Genomic DNA, 12,820 nt, shown 5'->3' with positions numbered 1-12,820 from the left:
TGTCCTGGAGTGGACATGGTGGTGGATAGGTTGCATCGGATTTGGAGTCATGTGGTGGACAATTTGAAGTTGTCCCAGGAGAAGGCTCAGCAGTTTGCTAATCGCCGTCGCCGCGTGGGTCCTCGACTTCTTGTTGGTGACTTGGTGTGGTTGTCTTCTCGTTTTGTTCCTATGAAGGTCTCTTCTCCTAAGTTCAAGCCTCGGTTCATCGGTCCCTATAGGATCTTGGAAATTCTTAACCCTGTGTCGTTTCGTTTGGATCTCCCGGCATCGTTTGCTATTCATAATGTGTTTCATCGGTCGTTGTTGCGGAAGTATGAGGTACCTGTTGTTCCTTCTCTTGAGCCTCCTGCTCCAGTGCTGGTGGAGGGAGAATTGGAGTATGTTGTGGAGAAGATCTTGGATTCTCGTGTTTCCAGACGGAAACTCCAGTATTTGGTCAAGTGGAAGGGTTATGGTCAGGAGGATAATTCTTGGGTGGTTGCCTCGGATGTTCATGCTGATGATTTGGTTCGCGCTTTTCATAGGGCTCATCCTGGTCGCCCTGGTGGTTCTCGTGAGGGTTCGGTGACCCCTCCTCAAGGGGGGGGTACTGTTGTGAGTTCTGTTTTTGGGCTCCCTCTGGTGGTTACTGATGGTACTGGGTGACTTGTCTTTCCTGGGTTTCTGGGTTCCACCTGTTCCATCAGCATATGGGAGTTTCCTATTTAACCTGGCTTTGCTGGCATTTTCTCGCCGGTTATCAATGTATCCAGTGTGTCTTGTTACCTCTGCTCCCTGCTCCTAGTACCTTCTGGACAAGCTAAGTTTGGATTTTCCTGTTTTGTGTTTTGCTTAATTTGGTTTTTAGTCCAGCCTGCAGATATGTGATTCTCTGCTGCTGGTTGCTCTAGTGGGCTGAAATTGCTTTTCATGTACCATGAGTTGGCACATGAGTTCAAGTAATTTCAGGATGGTTTTTTGAAGGGTTTTTCGCTGACCGCGCAGTTCACTTTTGTATCCTCTGCTATCTAGCTTTAGCGGGCCTCATTTTGCTGAAACTGTTTTCATACTACGTATGTGCTTTCCTCTCATTTCACCGTCATTATATGTGGGGGGCTGCTATTTGCTGTGGGGTATTTCTCTGGAGGCAAGAGAGGTCTGTGTTTCTTCTGATAGGGGAAGTTAGATCTTCGGCTGGAGCGAGACGCCTAGGATCATCGTTGGCACGTTGCCCGGCTACTTTTATTTGTGTGTTAGGTTCAGGGTCGCGGTCAGCTCAGGTTCCATCGCCCTAGAGCTTGTTTGTATCTGTGCTTGTCCTTTTTGTGATCCCCTGCCATTGGGATCATGACAGAAGGCTCCCTTATCTGGGAGTAGGAAAACCGCTTTTAAAGCCGGAGCAGCAGGAAAAAGTTTTGGCTTTCCTTGCTGACTCAGCTTCTAGCTCTTTCGCCTCCTCTTCAGAAAGTTCGAAAAATAAAAGCAGCAAGTCGTCAGTGGATGCTCCCGGTCAGGAACAAGTCGCTTCCTTGTGTCCTTCACCCAAAGCAAAAGTGAAGGATGTGGCAGGTGACACTACAGTTTACTCCATGGAGCTCTTTATACATACCGTGCCAGGGTTAGAAAAGGAAATAGTTAACAGCCCATTACAAGATGAATCGGACATGGAGTGCACAGATACACAGCCACAGCTAGATTATTATGCTGTTCCATTGACTCAGATCACTACATTGCCCTCGCAGTGTACTGAGCCAGAATCTGACCCCGATGAGACTATGGTGCCCCGTCCCGAATGCTATAGCACCTTACACAGAGGAAGGTGCACATGACATTGAAGAGAAGGTGATGGATGACCCAGTTGTTGACCCAGATTGGCAGCCACTGGGGGAACAGGGTGCCACTGGCAGTAGCTCTGAAGAGGAAGAGGATGATCCGCAGCAGGCATCTACATCGCAACAGCTTTCATCTGGCAGGCCCGTATCTGGCCAAAAACGTTTGACAAAACCAAAAACACTTTTAGGACAGCGTGGCCATCCGGTGAAAGGAGAACTGCATGCAATGCCAGAAAAGGTATTCGATAGTAGGAAGAGTGCAGTGTGGGAATTTTTTAACTAAGTTCGGAATGATTCACGTAACGTTATCTGTAAGAAATGCTCAAAGACCTTTAGCAGAGGGAAGAATGTCCAAAATTTAAATACAACATGCATGCGTAGACATTTAACCAGCATGCACTTGCAAGCCTGGACTAACTACCAAACGTCCCGTACCATTGGTCCACCCGCTCAGAATGAAGGTAGTCAGCAACGCTACATTGCTTCCCTCACTGTAAGCCCACCGGTTAGGACACCACCAACAGCAAATGTGGAGCTATTGTCGCAAGGCCAAAGCAGTCAGGGAATCACAAGGTTCTTGGTAGGAAACACTGTATGTAGGCCAACATCAAGAATACCATCACCAACCCTCTCTCAATCTGCCATGTCCACCACCACCCAGGCTAGTTCCACCATATGCAGCTCTCCAGTTAATGTGGTGGATGCAGGGTCCACAGGGGACAGATCTGCCTAGCCCACGGTCTAGGAAACAGTTGGCAGTAGGCGTTCAACACCCCTCCTCCTCCTCCTCCTTGTCCTCCAGAAGCAAAAGCTCATCCACAGAGTGCAGTCGCCCGACCACTCCATCTGCAGCTGCCAGTGTTGCACACGAGGTGTCACATTATGGAGCAGCTAGTGGTAAGCGTCATCAACCATCACCAACCCTCTCTCAATCTGCCATGTCTACCACCACCCCCGCTAGTTCCACCATATGCAGCTCTCCAGTTAATGTGGTGGATGCAGGGTCCACAGGGGACAGTTCTGCCTAGCCCACGGTCTAGAAAACAGTTGGCAGTAGGCGTTCGAAACCCCTCCTCCTCCTCGTCCTCCAGAAGCAAAAGCTCATCCACAGAGTGCAGTCGCCCGACCACTCCATCTGCAGCTGCCAGTGTTGCACATGAGGTGTCACATTTTGGAACAGCTAGTGGTAAGCGTCAGCAGGCTGTGTTGGAAATGAAGTGTTTGGGCAACAACAGACACACCGCAGATTTACTGGCCGAGTACTTGCAGCAAGAAACTCAGTCATGGCTGGGCAGTGTACATCATGAGGCAGGCAAGGTAGTCAGTGATAACAGAAGGAATTTTATGGCTGCCATAGCCATTTCAGAACTGAAACACATACCTTGCCTGGCTCACACCTTGAACCTGGTGGTGCAGTGCTTCCTGAAAAATTATCCGGGGTTACCAGCACTGCTCATGAAGGTGCGAAGACTTTGCTCGCACATCCGCCGGTCGCCCGTACACTCCAGCTGTATGCTGAACCATGAACGATTGCTGAAGCTTTCCCAGCACCACCTAATAATCGACGTTCAACAAGGTGGAACTCCACACTGCACATGCTTCAGAGGCTGTGCGAACAGAGGCGTGCTGTAATGTTTTTGTGGGAGGATACACATACACAGGCAGGCAGTTGGATGGCAGACATGGAGGTGTCTGGTGTGCAGTGGTCGAAGCTACAAGACCTATGTCAAGTCCTTCAGTGTTTTGAGGAATGCACATGGCTGGTAAGTGCAGACAACATCATCATAAGCATGAGCATCCCACTAATGCGTCTGCTGATGCAAAGTTTAATGCACATTAAGGAGCAGGCATCTGCAGCCGAGGAGGAGGGAAGCCTTGATGACAGTCAGCCATTGTGTGCTCCGGGATCTCTCCTGGACGAGGTGGCGGACAAAGAGGAGGAGGAGGATGATGGGGATGAATATTTATGGGAGGAGGATGCTTGTCAGGGGGCTATAGAAACTGGTGGGGTTGCAAGGTCAGGTACAGGGTTTTTGCGGGAGACAAGTGATGTTGATTTGCAAGAAAGTGCTCCTCAACCCAGCACAAGCAGTGAATTGACACCTGGAACATTGGCCCACATGGCTGATTTTGCCTTGCGTATCCTAAAAAGGGACCCCCGCATTATAAAAATGATGACGATTACTGGTTGGCCTGCCTCCTGGATCCACGATATAAAGGGAAATTACAAAATATTATGCCACATGAAAACCTTGTGCAAATATTGGCTACCAAACAAGCAACTATTGTAGACCATTTGGTTCAGGCATTCCCAGCACACAGCGGCAGTGATGGTTCTCACACGAGCTGTAGAGGGCAACATGGCGGAGGTGTTGGAGGTGCACAAATCAGAAGTGGTGTTGGACAGAGGGGTTTTATGACCAGGTTGTGGAGTGATTTTGCAATGACTGCAGACACAACCGGTACTGCTGCATTGATTCAAAGTGACAGGAGACAGCATTTGTCCATTATGGTTACAAACTATTTTTCCTCCCTTATCGATGTTCTCTCTCACTGGTCATTCCCCTTTGATTACTGGGCATCTAAAATAGACACCTGGCCTGAATTGGCAGAATATGCATTACTGGAGCTTGCTTGCCCAGCTGCTAGTGTGCTATTAGAAAGAGTCTTCAGTGCTGCTGGTTCAATAATGGCCAAAAAAAGGACTCTTCTGGCTACCCGAAATGTTGATGATCTAACCTTCATTAAAATGAACCAATCATGGATTTCAAATTATTTTGCCCCACCTTCCCCTGCTGACACGTAGCTTGCCTGAAAAATGTCTTGCTTTTGGCCTCCTCTTATTGACTGTTCCAATTCCTCTATTTGCAGCTGCTGAGTGTCCACCATAGGCCATTTTCTACCTCCCTAAATGGTCTGACTTCCCCCACAGGGCCATGGTCACCACTTGGCTCAAGCACCCATGCGAGTGCCATTTGACTGGACAGGTGGGAACACTCTCTTGTGGGTGACGGCACTGGCACAGGGTTCCTCATAGTACAATGAAGTGGCTTTGACAGTGGTGGTGCACACCCAATGTCAGACACACTGTCGTAACATGAGGGGCCCTGTGCCAGTACCGCCGCCCACAAGAGAGTGTTCCCACCAGCTCGAACAGTGCTCTACCACTTGCAATACTTACCTCTCCCTGCTCCACCACTGTGTAGTCTGTGCTGTTAAATCCTTCATTGGAACTGCCAATACAAATTTGTTGAAATGATTGATGATATTTAAAATATACAGGGGCCCTGGCCTTCATTTAGACCAGTTAATACTTTGAGCCTACTACCACTGTATGCTACTCAGTAGAGGAGCCCACCCCAGTACCTAGCTATGCCGCCTGTTTAGTCCTGTTACCAATTTTGAACACCTTTGAGCCTACTTTTGTATTTGAGCCTACTAACCATGTCTGCGCCACTCATTACAGTTGTCCTCCACTGAACAAACCTAAGCCGCCTGTTTACTCCTGTTACCAATTTTTAACTGCTTTTAGCCAACTTTTTTATTATGGGCCTACAATCTGTGTCTGTGCCACTCATTACAGTTGTCCTCCACTGAACAAAGCTAAGCCGACTGTTTACTCCTGTTACCAATTTTGAACTGCTTTTAGTTTACTTTTTATTTTAGGCCTACTAAGTCTGTCTGCTGTTATGAACTGGTGATTCAGAAACACAATGGACCTGGTGGGTAAGAGCGCACAAAGTGACCTGATAGTTACTAATAACATAGGACGAGCTCTGAGACGTGGGAACTCTGCTGACCGCAATCCCTAATCCTATCACACCACACTAGAGGTAGCCATGGAGCGCTCCTGACCAGACCTAGGCGCCTCGGGCACAGCCTGAGAAACTAGCTAGCCCTGAAGATAGAAAAATAAGCCTACCTTGCCTCAGAGAAATTCCCCAAAGGAAAAGGCAGCCCCCCACATATAATGACTGTGAGTAATGATGAAAACACAAACACAGAGATGAAATAGATTTTAGCAAAGTGAGGCCCGACTTACTGAATAGACCGAGGATAGGAAAGATAGCTTTGCGGTCAGCACAAAAACCTACAAACAACCACGCAGAGGGCGCAAAAAGACCCTCCGCGCCGACTAACGGTACGGAGGTGCTCCCTCTGCGTCCCAGAGCTTCCAGCAAGCAAGAAAAACCAATATAGCAAGCTGGACAGAAAAAATAGCAAACAAAAGTAACACAAGCAGAACTTAGCTTATGCAGGGCAGACAGGCCACAAGAACGATCCAGGAGAGAGCAAGACCAATACTGGAACATTGACTGGAGGCCAGGAACAAAGAACTAGGTGGAGTTAAATAGAGCAGCACCTAACGACTTAACCTCGTCACCTGAGGAAGGAAACTCAGAAGCCGCAGGCCCACTCACATCCACCAGAGGAAGCTCATGGACAGAACCAGCCGAAGTACCACTCATGACCACAGGAGGGAGCTTGACCACAGAATTCACAACAGTACCCCCCCCTTGAGGAGGGGTCACCGAACCCTCACCAGAGCCCCCAGGCCGACCAGGATGAGCCAAATGAAAGGCACGAACCAGATCGGCAGCATGAACATCAGAGGCAAAGACCCAGGAATTATCTTCCTGACCATAACCCTTCCACTTAACCAGGTACTGGAGTTTCCGTCTCGAAATACGAGAATCCAAAATCTTCTCCACTATATACTCCAACTCCCCCTCAACCAAAACCGGGGCAGGAGGATCAACGGATGGAACCACAGGTACCACGTATCTCCGCAACAATGACCTATGGAAAACATTATCGATGGAAAAAGAAGCTGGAAGGGTCAAACGAAAAGACACAGGATTAAGAACCTCAGAAATCCTATACGGACCAATGAAACGAGGCTTAAACTTAGGAGAGGAAACCTTCATAGGAACATAACGAGACGACAACCAAACCAAATCCCCAACACGAAGTCGGGGACCCACACAGCGCCTGCGGTTAGCGAAACGTTGAGCCTTCTCCTGGGACAATGTCAAATTGTCCACCACATGAGTCCAAATCTGCTTCAACCTATCCACCACAGTATCAACACCAGGACAGTCCGAAGACTCAACCTGCCCTGAAGAGAAACGAGGATGGAAACAAGAATTGCAGAAAAACGGCGAAACCAAAGTAGCCGAGCTGGCCCGATTATTAAGGGCGAACTCAGCCAAAGGCAAAAAGGACACCCAATCATCCTGATCAGCAGAAACAAAACATCTCAGATATGTTTCCAAGGTCTGATTGGTTCGTTCAGTTTGGCCATTTGTCTGAGGATGGAAAGCCGAGGAAAAAGACAAATCAATGCCCATCCTAGCACAAAAGGCTCGCCAAAACCTCAAAACAAACTGGGAAGCTCTGTCAGAAATGATGTTCTCCGGAATGCCATGTAAATGAACCACATGCTGGAAAAACAATGGCACCAAATCAGAGGAGGAAGGCAATTTAGACAAGGGTACCAAATGGACCATCTTAGAGAAGCCATCACAAACCACCCAAATGACCGACATCTTTTGAGAGACGGGGAGATCCGAAATAAAATCCATAGAGATATGTGTCCAGGGCCTCTTCGGGACCGGCAAGGGCAAAAGCAACCCACTGGCACGAGAACAGCAGGGCTTAGCCCGAGCACAAATCCCACAGGACTGCACAAGCGAACGCACATCCCGCGACAGAGACGGCCACCAAAAGGATCTAGCCACCAAATCTCTGGTACCAAAGATTCCAGGATGACCCGCCAACACCGAACAATGAACCTCAGAGATAACTCTACTCGTCCATTTATCAGGGACAAACAGTTTCTCCGCTGGGCAACGGTCAGGTCTATTAGCCTGAAATTTTTGCAGCACCCGCCGCAAATCAGGGGAGATGGCAGACAAAATTACCCCCTCTTTGAGAATACCCGCCGGCTCAGGCAAACCCGGAGAGTCGGGCACAAAACTCCTAGATAGGGCATCCGCCTTCACATTCTTAGAGCCCGGAAGGTACGAAACCACAAAGTCAAAACGGGAGAAAAACAGCGACCAACGAGCCTGTCTAGGACTCAACCGTTTGGCAGACTCGAGATAAGTCAAGTTCTTGTGATCAGTCAAGACCACCACGTGATGCTTAGCTCCTTCAAGCCAATGACGCCACTCCTCGAATGCCCACTTCATGGCCAGCAACTCTCGATTGCCAACATCATAATTACGCTCAGCAGGCGAAAACTTCCTGGAAAAGAAGGCACATGGTTTCATCACCGAGCCATCAGAACTTCTTTGCGACAAAACAGCCCCTGCTCCAATCTCAGAAGCATCAACCTCGACTAGGAACGGGAGAGAAACATCTGGCTGGCACAACACAGGGGCGGAAGAAAAACGACGCTTCAACTCCGGAAAAGCTTCCACAGCAGCAGAAGACCAATTGACCACATCAGCACCCTTCTTGGTTAAATCAGTCAACGGTTTAGCAATACTGAAAAAATTATTGATGAAGCGATGATAAAAATTAGCAAAGCCCAGGAACTTTTGCAGACTCTTCAGAGATGTCGGCTGAGTCCAATCATAAATGGCCTGAACTTTAACAGGATCCATCTCGATAGTGGAAGGGGAAAAAATGAAACCCAAAAATGAAACCTTCTGAACACCAAAGAGACACTTTGACCCTTTCACAAACAAAGAATTCGCACGCAGGACCTGGAACACCATTCTAACCTGCTTCACGTGAGACTCCCAATCATCCGAGAAGACCAAAATATCATCCAAGTATACAATCAGGAATTTATCCAGGTACTCTCGGAAGATGTCATGCATAAAGGACTGAAATACTGATGGAGCATTGGAAAGCCTGAATGGCATAACCAGGTACTCAAAATGGCCCTCGGGCGTATTAAATGATGTTTTCCATTCATCGCCCTGTTTAATACGCACAAGATTATACGCACCACGAAGATCTATCTTGGTGAACCAACTAGCCCCCTTAATCCGAGCAAACAAATCAGACAGCAGCGGCAAGGGGTACTGAAATTTGACTGTGATTTTATTTAGAAGGCGGTAATCAATACAAGGTCTCAACGAACCATCCTTCTTGGCCACAAAAAAGAACCCTGCTCCCAATGGCGACGACGACGGTCGAATATGACCCTTCTCCAAGGATTCCTTTATGTAACTCCGCATAGCGGCGTGCTCAGGCACAGACAAATTAAACAGTCGACCTTTAGGAAACTTAGTACCAGGAATCAAATCGATAGCACAATCGCAATCCCTATGCGGAGGTAGGGCACTGGACTTGGGCTCATCAAATACATCCCGGTAATCCGACAAGAACTCTGGGACCTCAGAAGGGGTGGATGATGAAATAGACAGAAATGGAACATCACCATGTACCCCCTGACAACCCCAGCTGGACACAGACATAGATTTCCAAGCCAATACTGGGTTATGGACTTGTAGCCATGGCAACCCCAACACGACCACATCATGCAGATTATGCAACACCAAAAAGCGAATATCCTCCTGATGCGCAGGAGCCATGCACATGGTCAGCTGGGTCCAGTACTGAGGCTTATTCCTGGCCAAAGGCGTAGCATCAATTCCTCTCAATGGAATAGGATACTGCAAGGGCTCCAAGAAAAACCCACAGCGCCTAGCAAACTCCAAGTCCATCAAATTCAGGGCAGCGCCTGAATCCACAAATGCCATGACAGAATAGGATGACAAAGAGCAGATCAAAGTAACGGACAAAAGAAATTTCGACTGTACCGTACCAATGGTGGCAGACCTAGCGAACCGCTTAGTGCTCTTAGGACAATCGGAGATAGCATGAGTGGAATCACCACAGTAAAAACACAGCCCATTCCGACGTCTGTGTTCTTGCCGTTCAGCTCTAGTCAAAGTCCTATCACATTGCATAGGTTCAGGTTTATGCTCAGATAACACCGCCAAATGGTGCACAGTTTTATGCTCACGTAAGCGTCGATCGATCTGAATGGCCAAAGACATAGACTCATTCAGATCAGCAGGCATAGGAAATCCCACCATGACATCCTTAAGGGCTTCAGAGAGACCTTTTCTGAAAATTGCTGCCAGCGCACATTCATTCCATTGAGTGAGTACAGACCACTTCCTAAACTTCTGACAATATATCTCTACCTCATCCTGACCCTGACTCAGAGCCAGCAAATTTTTCTCTGCCTGATCCACTGAATTAGGTTCATCATAAAGCAATCCGAGCGCCAGAAAAAACGCATCAATATCACATAATGCAGGATCTCCTGGCGCAAGGGAAAATGCCCAGTCTTGAGGGTCGCCACGTAATAAAGAAATAATGATCTTAACTTGTTGAACTGGGTCACCAGAGGAGCGGGGTTTCAAAGCCAGAAACAGTTTGCAATTATTTTTGAAATTCAGAAACTTAGCTCTATCTCCAGAAAATAAATCAGGAATAGGAATTCTAGGTTCTAACATAGATTTCTGAACCACAATGTCTTGAATTTTTTGTACTCTTGCAGTGAGATGATCCACACAAGAAAACAGACCTTTAATGTCCATCACTACACCTGTGTCCTGAACCACCCAAATGTCTAGGGGAAAAGAAAGACAAAACACAGTGCAGAGAAAAAAAATGGTCTCAGAACTTCTCTTTTCCCTCTATTGAGAAGCATTAGTACTTTGGGCCTCCAGTACTGTTATGAACTGGTGATTCAGAAACACAATGGACCTGGTGGTTAAGAGCGCACAAAGTGACCTGATAGTTACTAATAACATAGGACGAGCTCTGAGACGTGGGAACTCTGCTGACCGCAATCCCTAATCCTATCACACCACACTAGAGGTAGCCGTGGAGCGCTCCTGACCAGACCTAGGCGCCTCGGGCACAGCCTGAGAAACTAGCTAGCCCTGAAGATAGAAAAATAAGCCTACCTTGCCTCAGAGAACTTCCCCAAAGGAAAAGGCAGCCCCCCACATATAATGACTGTGAGTAAAGATGAAAACACAAACACAGAGATGAAATAGATTTTAGCAAAGTGAGGCCCGACTTACTGAATAGACCGAGGATAGGAAAGATAGCTTTGCGGTCAGCACAAAAACCTACAAACAACCACGCAGAGGGCGCAAAAAGACCCTCCGCACCGACTAACGGTACGGAGGTGCTCCCTCTGCGTCCCAGAGCTTCCAGCAAGCAAGAAAAACCAATATAGCAAGCTGGACAGAAAAAATAGCAAACAAAAGTAACACAAGCAGAACTTAGCTTATGCAGGGCAGACAGGCCACAAGAACGATCCAGGAGAGAGCAAGACCAATACTGGAACATTGACTGGAGGCCAGGAACAAAGAACTAGGTGGAGTTAAATAGAGCAGCACCTAACGACTTAACCTCGTCACCTGAGGAAGGAAACTCAGAAGCCGCAGCCCCACTCACATCCACCAGAGGAAGCTCATGGACAGAACCAGCCGAAGTACCACTCATGACCACAGGAGGGAGCTTGATCACAGAATTCACAACAGTCTGCGCCACTCATTACAGCTGTCCTCCATTGAACAAAGCTATGCCGCCTGTGTACTCCAGTTACCAATTTTGAACTGCATTTAGCCTACTTACTTATTTAGGCCTACTAACTGTGTCTGCCTCCCATTACAATTGTCCTCCACTGAACAAAGCTGAGCCACCAGTTTACTCCTGTTTCAAATATTAACCTGAATTTGGCCTACTTGTTTGGTTGGGCCTACTAATGGTGTCTGCCGCTCCTTGCTTTTCTCCTCCACTGAACAAAGCTGAGCCTCAATTTTCATCCTGTTTCGGATGTTAAACTGCATTTGACCTACTTGTTTGGTTGAGCCTACTAACGGTGTCTGCCGCTCCTTGCTTTTCTCCTCCACTGAACAAAGCTGAGCCTCAATTTTCATCATGTTTCGGATATTTAACTGCATTTGGCCTACTTGTTTGGTTGGGCCTACTAACGGTGTCTGACGCTCCTTGCTTTTCTCCTCCACTGAACAAAGCTGAGCCTCAATTTTCATCCTGTTTTGGATATTAAACTGCATTTGGCCTACTTGTTTGGTTGGGCCTACTAATGGTGTCTGACGCTCCTTGCTTTTCTAATCTACTGAACAAAGCTGAGCCTCAATTTTCATCATGTTTCAGATATTAAACTGCATTTGGCCTACTTGTTTGGTTGAACCTACTAACGGTGTCTGCCGCTCCTTGCTTTTCTCCTCCACTGAACAATTCTGAGCCTCACCTTTCATACTGTTTCGGATGTTAAATTGCTATTGACCTACTTGTTTGGTTGGGCCTACTAACGGTGTCTGCTGCTCCTTGCTTTTCTCCTCCACTGATCAGAGCTGAGCCTCAATTTTCATCCTGTTTCAGATATTAAACTGCATTTGGCCTACTTGTTTGGTTGGGCCTACTAACGGTGTCTGCCGCTCCTTGCTTTTCTCCTCCACTGAACAAAGCTAAGCCACAATTTTCATCCTGTTTCGGATTTTAAACTGCATTTGACCTACTTGTTTGGTTGGGCCTACTAACGGTGTCTGCTGCTCCTTGCTTTTCTCCTCCACTGAAAAGAGCTTAGCCTCAATTTTCATCCTGTTTCGGATATTAAACTGCATTTGGCCTACTTGTTTGGTTGGGCCTACGAACGGTGTCTGCCGCTCCTTGCTTTTCTCCTCCACTAAACAAAGCTGAGACTCAATTTTTATCATGTTTTGGATATTTAACTGCATTTGGCCTACTTGTTTAGTTGGGCCTACTAACAGTGTCTGCAGCTCCTTGCTTTTCTCCTCCACTGAACAAAGCTGAGCCTCAATTTTCATCCTGTTTTGGATATTAAACTGCATTTGGCCTACTTGTTTGGTTGGGCCTACTAACATTGTCTGCTGCTCCTTGCTTTTTTCCTCCACTGAACAAAGCTGAGCCTCAATTTTCATCCTGTTTCGGATATTAAACTGCATTTGATTTACTTGTTTGGTTGGGCCTACTAACGG

This window comes from Ranitomeya imitator, chromosome 3 (assembly GCF_032444005.1).
Source record: "Ranitomeya imitator isolate aRanImi1 chromosome 3, aRanImi1.pri, whole genome shotgun sequence".
In the NCBI taxonomy this organism is placed as follows: domain Eukaryota; kingdom Metazoa; phylum Chordata; class Amphibia; order Anura; family Dendrobatidae; genus Ranitomeya; species Ranitomeya imitator.
This window is presented reverse-complemented; position numbering follows the sequence as displayed.